Consider the following 11,332-nt stretch of genomic DNA (forward strand, 5'->3'; position numbering starts at 1 on the left):
GTCCATCTCGCCACCACCACTTCCAGCTCCCACCGCAGGATCCACTAGAGGATTCGAACTGGTAGAGAGCACAGCCTTTGGGTTAACGCCATAACTTTCTAAAGACTATGCCACCAGCGCTCCCCAGCATACAGACTGTTATTACATATCAAGTCAGAACCACCCTATAGCTAACCCTCCAGCAGGTTTTCAGAGGGGATTAATCATCTTTCTCCCATGGAGAAGCAGCTGATGGATTCGAACCATATGCCTTTGAGACTGCAGCACAGCTCCTTATCATTAGACCACCAGAGCTGCAGAGCACAGATGAGATGGAAGCAATTGGCAACAACTGGGGAAAAAATATGCGGTGGTGGCATAATATAGAACAATATATTGGGGCTGCTAATCTAAAAGCCTAAGACACTGATGTGTTAAATGTGGGAGTGGTTACCCATGGTGGACAGTGTTTGGTGGAGCTCCCCAATTCAAACAAGCTTGGAAGCAGGAGTGGCATCCACTTCTGAGGTGGCTTGCCTCTGGAAACTCTATGAACTTGGAGAAACAATGGCAATTATACAAGCGCTCAGGTCTTTCGTTCATAGGGTCACTATGAGTCACCTATGACTTGATGGCACTTAACAACAACAACAATTTTAAAACTGTCAGTTCAAATCCACCTTCCATCCTCTCAGTAGCAAAAAAGAGATGCGGTCTTTTCCTGGAGAGATTTATGGGGAATGTGATGAAAGCTCACTACAAGTCAGAATCTACTCAATGGCTGTAGAAATGAGAATGATTGAACTTGTTTCTGTGGCTTGGTTTCTCTTCTATTGGAGAGAGCTCTTTAGAGAGGAAAACTGGGGTTTTTGACAAATCAAGGAAACAATGTTAGAGTACTGTGATTCTGAGTCACAACGCTCTAACTGGAATCCTTGTCTGTCTGTCTCAAACTCCTCCTGTTGTGGTTGGTGTTTCCTGGCCTCTACCCACTCCACTATTAGGCACATAATCTCCTGAAACACTGTGCCTCCTTTCCAAGGGAGCTCGGTGCATTTCAGACCAGTAGGTTGCCTGTGTCATTTCACGGTGAACACAGGTGACTGCACCAGCTGCCAATTCACAAAATTGCCAAGCGGTTCACCTTAAAGGGCCCCCTTAGAACAGGGAGCCATCTGGCCAGTAGCCCCAGGCCCTTCCCTCTCCTGCTTCCCCTTGCCTTCGGGCTGTGTCCCAGGCAGCACTGTGATCTGGCAGGCAAGCTCACTGCCTCAGAGAGAGGCGCCTCACTATCTCCAGAGCTGAGCAAGCTTGGAGCGAATCAAACCCCTGCACAAGGTACCAGGGAGCCATTCCTCTGAAACTTCCAACACTGTAATCACCACACCCCCTTCAGCACCACTGGCTCTGAGAGGTAAAAGAAATTAAATCAATGGGTATGGATCGAATCGGGAGCAATCTTATGGGAAATTCATGTAAATGCACAATCTTACATTGGAAATGAGTTTTAAGATTAATACCCTTCACAAATGGAAAAGTATAAAGGAGTATGTCGGAAAATGTACCGAGGCAACAATAGTTCAGGTTTCCTTTCTGCGAGCTTCCAGCTCTCCTGTATGAAGAACTCATGAAGCTTAACGCTCTCCCATTCTCTGGCTTGTTTTGTTTTCTTTTTTAAAACCCTGCAACGCAAATTCTTCAGGAGACTAACAGGCGAGGCACGCTTGAAATTTATTTTTACATCAAGAGCAAAATGAAACCCTTTAATTAATCTCAGAGAATTTAGCTCCGTCCCCTTTCAGATCTGTCTTTTGTGCCGTTAGATGCTTAAAATAATTGCATCCACTTGTGTGAAACTGTAGCAGTAATTCAGTGGGCTTATATGTGTGCAATCTTAACACACACACACACACACACACACACACACACTCCAGACCTTAAAACATTCATCTGTTGAACCAATTTACCAGCTTTTAATAAAGCATCTTTAAGATCCTTCCTGTTACATTTATATGACACAAGCTATATTATTTTCATAATCTTTGCTTGAGATATTTGGTGATGAGGGAATTATCGCTCACCTGGGGAGATGGTGTAATTAGAAAAGAGACACAGTCGGGGAATAAAGATGATTAAAAAAAAAAAACTAACACACACACACACACACACACACTCTGAAAACAAACTTGCTGAAATTAACCAGCCACTGCACTAGGATGCTACGGCTGTTGGCTTAAGTGGTTGAGGAAGCATCCAAGTGGGAAGAAGCAAAGAGAGAAACCAGGCAAATGTGATGCTGGAAATAATTACAGTTTCTTAGCCATCATTTCTCAAGGTTCAGGATGCACAGCCAACGAGGACAGACACATGCACACCGTCCCCAAAGCCTGGCCAGGGGGCTTCCTGAGTTGAGCTAATGTGCTGGGGGCAAGAAGAAGCGAACAGGTGTAATTATCCTAATGATTTATTGAATGCTTGATTAATTGGACATTAAGTGAATGCATGGCGGTGGAATTGTCATAGCAAAAAATGCTCAGCTGTGGCCATAAGAGGTGTGCTAGCCCCCTTCAGTAAAGCAATTACGACCCTCTTTTTTTTCTATATTTTATTAATTTTCATAAACATTTACAGAGATTTTGGGTTTCCATTCATTCATTGTTGCACTATTCTCTCTACCCTCCTCCCAGTTTGTTCTTGTCCAAATGCCACAGTGCTTGTCAAAGCCAGTTCTGATTAATCTTCTTTGTCAGTGTGTCCTTTGCCATTCCCTATCACTCCTCCCTGAGAGAGACTTCACCCTGAGTCATAAGGAAAAGGGGATGGCGTATTCTCTTAGCTACTTCCTGCTGAAAAGGGATGCTGTGGGTTTCAGGGTGAAGATCTTCTCTCACTACTCTAAAGGGCCCCTTTGGCAGTAGGAAACACATAGACTATTATGGAGATTGATTTTGGAATTTAGATGCACTCTTATTGATTGGGCTTGGCCGAACATGTTCATATCCTTAAATCACTGGGAAAACATACTGGGACTGAACTGTCTGACACAGCCATAGAAGGAGCATGGTGCAAACACCTCAGCGTAAAAGACCTACATTGTTGAATCAGCATGACTGGTTATATCCGTGAACCACTGTCTCCTGTGCCATGTTACTAGAAGAACTGGATGGTGTCTAGTTACTATTACTTAATATTTCAGAGTCTGCAGAAAACTTATGATCTAAAGAGGATAAGAATACAGAGTAGAATTTCAAGTTCTCAATGGAATCCAGACTTTCTGGAGTCATGGAGCCTGAGTGAATAGCCAAAACTATTGTTTTGAGACAAACTTTAAACTTTAAACCAAAACTCTCCCTTGAAGTCTTCTCTGAGCCCAAAGCGTTGTTTATCTTAGTAACTCTATCAGTTATGAGCATGGTGCTATTTTAAAGAATTATATATGTGAGATCAAATGGATAACAAAAACTCAAAAGTTAGATATGGAGCTGCGGTAACACTTCTAAATCATGTTGCCGAGACCTGTTCTAGCTTCACAATCATTGGCATACTTTGAATTCACAGTATGGCATCAATTCATCTGCTTAAGGGCTTCCATTGTTTTCTCCGACCTCTTAATCCAGCAAGTGCCAGGTCCTTTTCTTGGTCTTTCCTGATGACATGCCTAGAGTAAGTGAATTTAAGTCTCACCATCTTTGTTGCTAAGGAACCTTCTGCTTATTTTTGATCCATAGGTTTGTCATGAGGTAATTTGTCTGAGACCACCAAATCTTCTTCCCTAGTCTTTCTCAATCTGTGCTTACTGGAAAGGGTCTCCCAGAGCAAGGCCCACCTTGAAGGAAGCAGTGATATAAAAAAAAAAGTCTAGCTGACACTTTACCTCCATCTGTCCCCCTGTAGGTCTCCATAGGCATTAAGCAAATGCAACAATTTAAAAACACAACCAAGGAGTTCTGGTTACACAGTGGTTAAGGACTCAATTGCTGACCAGAAGGGGAGAAGTTTGATCCTATCATTAGTCTCAAAGGAGAAAAGACACTCCTATAAAGATTATCGTTCTATTATTAAGAGCTATTGAGTTAACTCAGTTCCTTAGAGAAGGGTGTGATATTGGGAAGGGTGGAAATTCGACAAAGGAGAGGAAGACCCTCCACCAGGTGGACTGACACAGTGACTGCTTCAATGGGCTCTTGTGTGTCAGGAAGTGTGAGGATGGCGCAGGATAGGGCAGGGTTCAGATCTCTTTTTGTCCATAAGGTCACTATGAGTTCTGCTCAACTTGACGGCACCTAACAACAACAAAAATACCAATGACACTGAATTAACCACAACTCCTAGCAACCCTATGGACAACATATTTGAATCTTGACCTATCTCTCTCACCTCTGTCATGATCAAGCCCACTACTGCAGTCACCATGCAAGGCCCATCTAGTTGAGGGCCTTCCTCTCTTTTGCTGACCCTCTCTACCTTTCCCAACATGATGCCTTGCTCCAAAGTTTGGTTCCCCCAGAAAATATGCCCGAATAAGTGAGACCATGAAACTCAACGGGAGGTTCTGCTCTGTCTCACAGGGTCACTGTAAGATGAATCAATTCAGAGACAACAACAATCATGCTACCATCATAAGAGAGAAGCAAGATCGGGAATGGGAAGGGACTCTCCTTCTGGAATAAGGCTTTTCTTGGAGACAGCAGCTGATGCACCAGCAGAGGCTCAGGCTGGCTGTCATTTCTAGACTGTATTCGGCAGCACATGCTGCGTCTTCCATCTGGGCTGTTGACCCGTCTCCACTGTCTTCCTCTCCTTCCTCTTGTTCTGTCTGAGCAACACAGCAAAGAGTTACACGTTTAATGTTGGCCCTGCAGTTCCTTGAGCCTGGGGGAGGAAAGGCTAATGCAAATTGAATACATAAATAAGAATTTAATAAACTTATGCATCTGGTCTCCTGCATCACCACTAAAGTTGCTGAATCTGGAATTAAAAAATTGGCTTCCTAGCACAATGGGGAGGGGATGGTCTCTCACCGGTCCTGTGGGTTGGTGAATGTCCATGTTCTATGTGCAGAGGGCAGTGTATCCAGATCAACCTGAAAATGTGCACACGCTTTGACTTTTAGCTCATGTAGAGATTCATTCCATGGCAAAGTGGAGCGTTCCCAAAGGTGTGTATGTAGGGATGGTCACTTGCCGTGGTGTTCATTAATGGTAACACCTCACAAAACTGGGCTGCCACTCCACGCATAGTTTAAGAATAAAAGAGCTTTTTTTAAAAAAATTTTTCTTAATTTTAATGAACATTTACAGAGATTTTTGGATTTCCATTCATTCATTGTTGGGCGTTTCTCCCAGCCCACCCCGCCCCTCCAGTTTGCTCCTCTCTTTGAAAAGAAAAAAGAAAAATTCCTTCATTGGTATACAATCCCCCCGTCCGTCCGTTCCCCTTCCTCCCCCCCAGTACACGTCATTATGCAAACTTCATTCTGAACTCTTGTGATAACCATACTACCACCCAATCATATATTGCCTTTAATCTGTTCTTTCCCTCATCTGTTTCAATACAAAGTGCTCTGCTACTAATGGAAAAGTGGGCATTTCAAGTCCATCGAAGGGCTTGAAAGGAGAAAGGTCTGGTGATCACCTCCTGTAAAGGCTCTAGTCTAGGGAGCCCTGTGGGGTAGCTCTATTTTGTCATAGGAAGGGGCTATTGAGTCACAGCAGAATACCTAATCACAAGTTTAAAGGAAATGGTATTAGGAGCTGTCGTTATTGTTGGACTAGAGTCTGGTCCATAGCATTTCCATGTCATGTGTGTCAGAGTAAAGAACGCTCTGCTCCGTAAGCTTGTCAAGGCCAAGTCCATCCTCTTCAACAATTCTGGATGGGTTTGAACTGCAAACCTTTTGTTCGGTATTAGTTAAGTGCTTAATGCTTTCTGTTACACATCAGCATGTGATTTAAGGAACAGGAGGATGTGCTTTTGTCTTAATGGAAATAATGTTATTTTATCATTTGAACAAAGACTTCTATTCATGTATATGATCATGAAATGAAATAAACTCATGGCCATTTAGTTGATTCTGACCCAGAGGCCCTATGGGCTAGATAGCTGACCATAGGGCTGTCAGGCTTTTGGAAGCAGAGCCTCACATCTTTCGCCTGTGGAGTAAGTGGTGGGCTCAGATGTTTCATCTTCCCACGAAGAGCTTAATGCCTTGACCAGAGTTGTCACTATAGCTCCTAACTGTGGCGAAGAAAATGCAAATTCCATTGGCTTTATTTTCCTGCCTGACATCAGAGACTCTCAGATTTTGAAGGCAAAGAATTTAGAAAAGCTGATGTAGATTTCATTAAAAATCTGATTCTCAGATTAGGTAACAGGCTAAAAAACAAACAAACATAAACCAAACCCAACCCCAAAAGTAGAACGTGCATTTGAACTCTCAGCTTTGCAGATGGAAATTTTATCTGTATAAATAGCTATCTGTTGATGTATGTGCACGAATGTGTGTGTGAGTGTGTGTGACTGAAAAGGTATTTCACCAAATGTTAGCTGTGACTTTACAGAAACCTCCAATGAGTGCAACTGATACTATAGCTGCAGCAATAATCTTGAACATGGTGGAGATTGTGAGAATGGTGAAGGTTTCAGTCTCTTGTTCTTAGGGGCATTTGGGGTCAGCATCAACTCAAAAGTGCCGAAGCACTATATCTCCAAGCTGAAAGAGAATCAGCGGTGTTTCTCTGCCTCCTCTTCTCAGTGAGAAGCTCTGGTGGTGCAGTACATTATGCATTGCACTAACTGAAAGGTCAGTGGTTCACACTTGCTAGTTGCTCCATGGGAGAGCTCTGGTAGTCTCATAGTCATCAGTTGACTATCAACACAGAAGCACGCAGTTCGAAACCACCAGCTGTTCTAAGGAGAAAGACAATCACCTCTCTTATGATTTACAGTCTCAAAAATCCTGCTGGGGGATCAGCTATGAGTCAGTTCCAACTTGATGGCACTTAACAGCAACAGTTGCTCCACGAGAAGAAAAAAAAAAATGAGCCGTTTCCCGCCATAAATACCTGCAGTTCGAGAACTCTTAAGGGAGCTGTTCTGAGTCAGACTGGCTCAATGAGAGCGGGTTTGGTTTCATGTTTTGAGTTTTCTTCTTCATGCTTTCTGCCCCCTCCCCATGCTAGTGAAAACAGAACGCTCATTTTCCATATTTTGGGGGTTTGTGTTATATGACTACAGAAACCAGACAAGTAGCTAACATTTTCCATAACAAAAGGAGTCCTAGAACTATGAAGATGACAGATTTCAACAGTAAGGGGCCTGGGTGACTGTCAACCATTATTCCAGTCATTTCGTTGCTATTTTGCGCTAGTGCGTTGATTTCTCACTCACAGTGACCCTACAGGACAGGACAGAACTGTCCCTTATAGTTTCTTAGGCTTTAATTTTTATGGGAACAGATTGTAGGGTCTTGTCTCCCATGGAGTCACTGGTAGGTTTGAACCACCAACCTTCCCGTTGATTGTCAAGGGTCTAACCACTGCTCCACCAGGGTTCCTTACAGTTACCCTTCAGCGGGTCAATTTGCTATTACTCCAAAGAACGTGCCAACTCCGGCCATATGTCTTGTAACACTGGAACTCTGCCATGCAGTCTATTTAAAAAAAAAAAAAATCCTTGCAGCTGTGGTCATTACAACAACTTGGCCAATTAAAGAAATCTCAAAAGTGTAACGACGTTGCCCTGCAGAAAGGCCAGAGTTGGCAAGACCAGAAATGAGTACAACTCTATTAGACCAGTGGCACAGTGGCACATCCCAGCATCTAGAAATAGGTAAATCTGTTGTGTCCCAGGGCTCAGAAAGATACAATTAACACGGCTGCAAAGTAAGTAATACTGCCTCATTACCAGTCATCAGGCTGTCCTGCAGGGCCCCCCATCCAAAGCTGGGAGGGGAGGTTACTAATTATCATGCCAAATTAAGCCTTGATTATTCCCCAAGAGACACCTGTTAATTGGGCTGCAACATTACATAACAGTTCTGCGCATTAATAATTGAATTGCAACGACTTGATTTTCCCCTCGCAAATATGATTTATTTTCCACTCGCCTCGTTTCATGTTGCCACCGTCTTCAAAATTGGGCTGCTGGAGCGTGGACTGGTGTGAACACATCTTCAGCTCAAACTTCCAGAGTAGTGACCGCATAAAATCAGTCATTGGTGCAAAGCATCTGGTAAAATAAATGGTTAAGGGCTGGGGTGCTAAATGAAAAGGCAAAGTTTTGAAACCCATCAGCAGCTCTGATGGCTTAGAGGTAAGGAAATTGCACTGCCAATGCACAAGTCCATGGTTCAAATCCACTAGATGCTCTGCAGGAGAAATAAGGTCAATCTCCTCCTGTGTCATTTAATGCCTCTGAAAACCAGCTGTGGGTCAGTCCTGACTTGACGGCACACAGCAGCTCCGTGACAAAAAGACCTGGAAATCTGTTTCTGTAAAGATCACTGCCTTGTTAACCCTGTGGGGCAAACTTTTATGTTTACAGATATCCCGGGCAATAAGTTTCAGGGGTTCCTACAGCCTCTATGGGAGCTATTGCTATTATTAATGGGGAAAGCAAAGCTTGGAAAAAGATGATAAAAACTCAAGTAATGGAATCAGTGTCACTAAGAGGTTGTTAAGATATTGTAATTCATTAATTACACGAATCAGTGCTAATGTTATAAGACAAAATATCAATGTGAACTGCAAATTTTTGCTCAAACAGAAGAAGAAATCTTTTTAAAAAAAAATGTAATAAGTGGCATGGAACTGGCACTTGTCGAAACTGGTGGTGTATGTTTTGATTTGTACATTTCTAACAACAATTTAAAAACCAACGAACCAACTGATTATTCCTTTTTTCCCGCAAGTTATTGTTTTCTTCGTTATTTATTTGTACCAGTATGTGCTCCCCTTGCACATTTATTGTATACTGATGTTTAGAACTCACGACTACTTCATTTTGTTGTTGTGACTGTTCCCGGTTTGGCCACTGGGGGACCTTTGACTTCGTTCCGGAGTCTCTTTGAAATCCTCCATTCTCCTGTTCTAGTTCTAGGTGTTGCTGCAGCTAGATTCAGAGCATGTTTGTTTACTTTCTGGAAGAACAAAATGTTCACAACCTAGTTCATCTTGTATATTTCATATCCCGATCCTAGAGCCGGTCATTTCTCCTCCAGGAAAGTGGTACCAGAAGCCATAATCGTGGTGTTAGGTGTACTCATTACTACTGTTGTGCTCTTGCTTCTACAGTTTTTCAACTGACTAAGCAAGAAGATAGATAGAGAGATGGTAGATAGATAGATAGACAGACAGACGGATAGACAGATATAGAGATATATATGCATACCCTCCTCTCCAAATATTTCTATATGTAACCATTTGTATGCTCATTAAGCCAAACATAGGTCCAAACTGACACATAAACAATTCTAATCTATTACTATGAAGCCTTTGCTTCTTGCTTCTCTATAACCTCCCATTCCAGCAGAGAAACCTTTGCCCAGTATAGTTGGCTCTCCTTCCCTATTAAATGGGTGCCAACCCATTTGTTAATTTAAAAGGATGTTGGAAGCATCTAGCAATGACTAGGCTTGGTCCACTGTGTCCATTTCACCGAAACACTTGCCATGGAGATGCTGCCAAGGCACTTTAAGGTCCTAGTGTTTCCTCATTACCAGCCTTCAGGCTGGTGTGTACATCTGGCTAGGGCGTTAGGAAGAAACCCACGCCTCGCCCCCTACTCCAGATGAAGGTTCAAAAAATAGCTGAGGGAGCGCCATGCCCAAGAAAGAAGCTGGCACGATGCTTATGAGCAAGAGCTGGTGCTGCTTTTTGAAAACTGGAATCCAGCAACCACGAAAGGAGCAAGAAACGGAAGGCAAAACAAACCCCAAATCCGCAGCCAAGAAATGATGATGGAAAGTACAAAGAGGTTGAGAAAGGAACAAAACAGAACTAAATGAAGCTACAGTTCTTGGGAAGGTTCTCAGAGACCAGATGGCAAAGGGAGTGATTTATCTCTTCGCATATTTCTGCAATACTGAATGTTCCAAAATAATATATGGGTTTGGGATAAATAGAGTGACAGTTCAATCTCTCTTTCTCTCTCCTTCGATCTTTTTTCTTTCTCTCCCTCCTCTGCTTTTCTCTTTCTATTTCTCTATATCTGACTCTATTTTTTACTTTCCTTTTGACTCCAGCTTGGTGGAGAGGAAACCAGAAATCTCACTGCTGATTCCAACTCCTCACAACCCTATGGGACAAACTACAATTGACCCCATAGGTTTTCTGACATTGTATATTTCCATAGGATACTACCTATTTTCTCTTGCAGAGCAGATGGTGAATTCGAACTGCCTAAGTTTTCATTAGCAGCCAAACACTTTAACGAGTATGTCACCAGGGCTTCAAGCACTTTAATGAGTATGTCCCCAGGGCTTCTTGGTGGCAGGGAAAACGGGCCTTTTACAAATGACTCAGTGTGCATCTTCCAACGACTTTGTGATGCGTGAAGGACAAGCTACCATTACTGAATGCATTTAGCAAGGATTCCACAGAGGGATTTTGGTCAAAAGGAGGGGGAAATGGGGAACTTCCTCTCTTTACACCATTGCTGTTGAGCTGTAACCCATAGCTGAACTTCCATTGGATATCTGAGGATGGAAATGGCACAGGAAGAGATTACCTGTCATCCTGGTGCATTGAGACTGAGAAAACCAGAGCTTTCGAGTCGGCACAACTCTCTATGGACTGGGGATCCTATACAGGAATTTTGATCAAAGGAGAGACAGTGTGAAGCAGAACTTCAAATTATCATGAATTCAAGACTTTCTGGAGTCATGGAGGCTCTGTGAACCCCACAAACTGTTGCCTTGGGATAATTTTTAAGCCTTAAATAAAAGATATGCCCTGAAATATTCTTAAAACCAAAATGTAATTTAGATAATCTGGTAAAATATGACTGTCATAAGCATTATGCTTTTTAAAGTATATGAACATATATATAATATGAAGATATATAATATGAACATATATGGGTATGAATATATATATGTTGTTATTTTTATGTGCCATCGAGTCACCTGCGACTCATAGCGACCCTATGTACAACAGCCCTAAACTCTGCTCTGTCCTCTGCCAATCACACTGTCTCTGATACTCCCATCCCAATTACCCCAGTCACTGAATCAATCAACCTCATAGAGGGCCTTCCCCTCCTGCACCATCCTTCCACCCTCCCAAGCATGATGTCCCTCTCTGAGGACTGGTCTCTCCTTACAACATGTCCAAAGTATGTTAGATGGAGCCTC

The sequence above is a fragment of the Elephantulus edwardii genome, unplaced genomic scaffold (genome assembly GCF_000299155.1).
Source record: "Elephantulus edwardii isolate Elephantulus edwardi_28Jun2011 unplaced genomic scaffold, EleEdw1.0 scaffold00162, whole genome shotgun sequence".
Taxonomy (NCBI): Eukaryota; Metazoa; Chordata; class Mammalia; order Macroscelidea; family Macroscelididae; genus Elephantulus; species Elephantulus edwardii.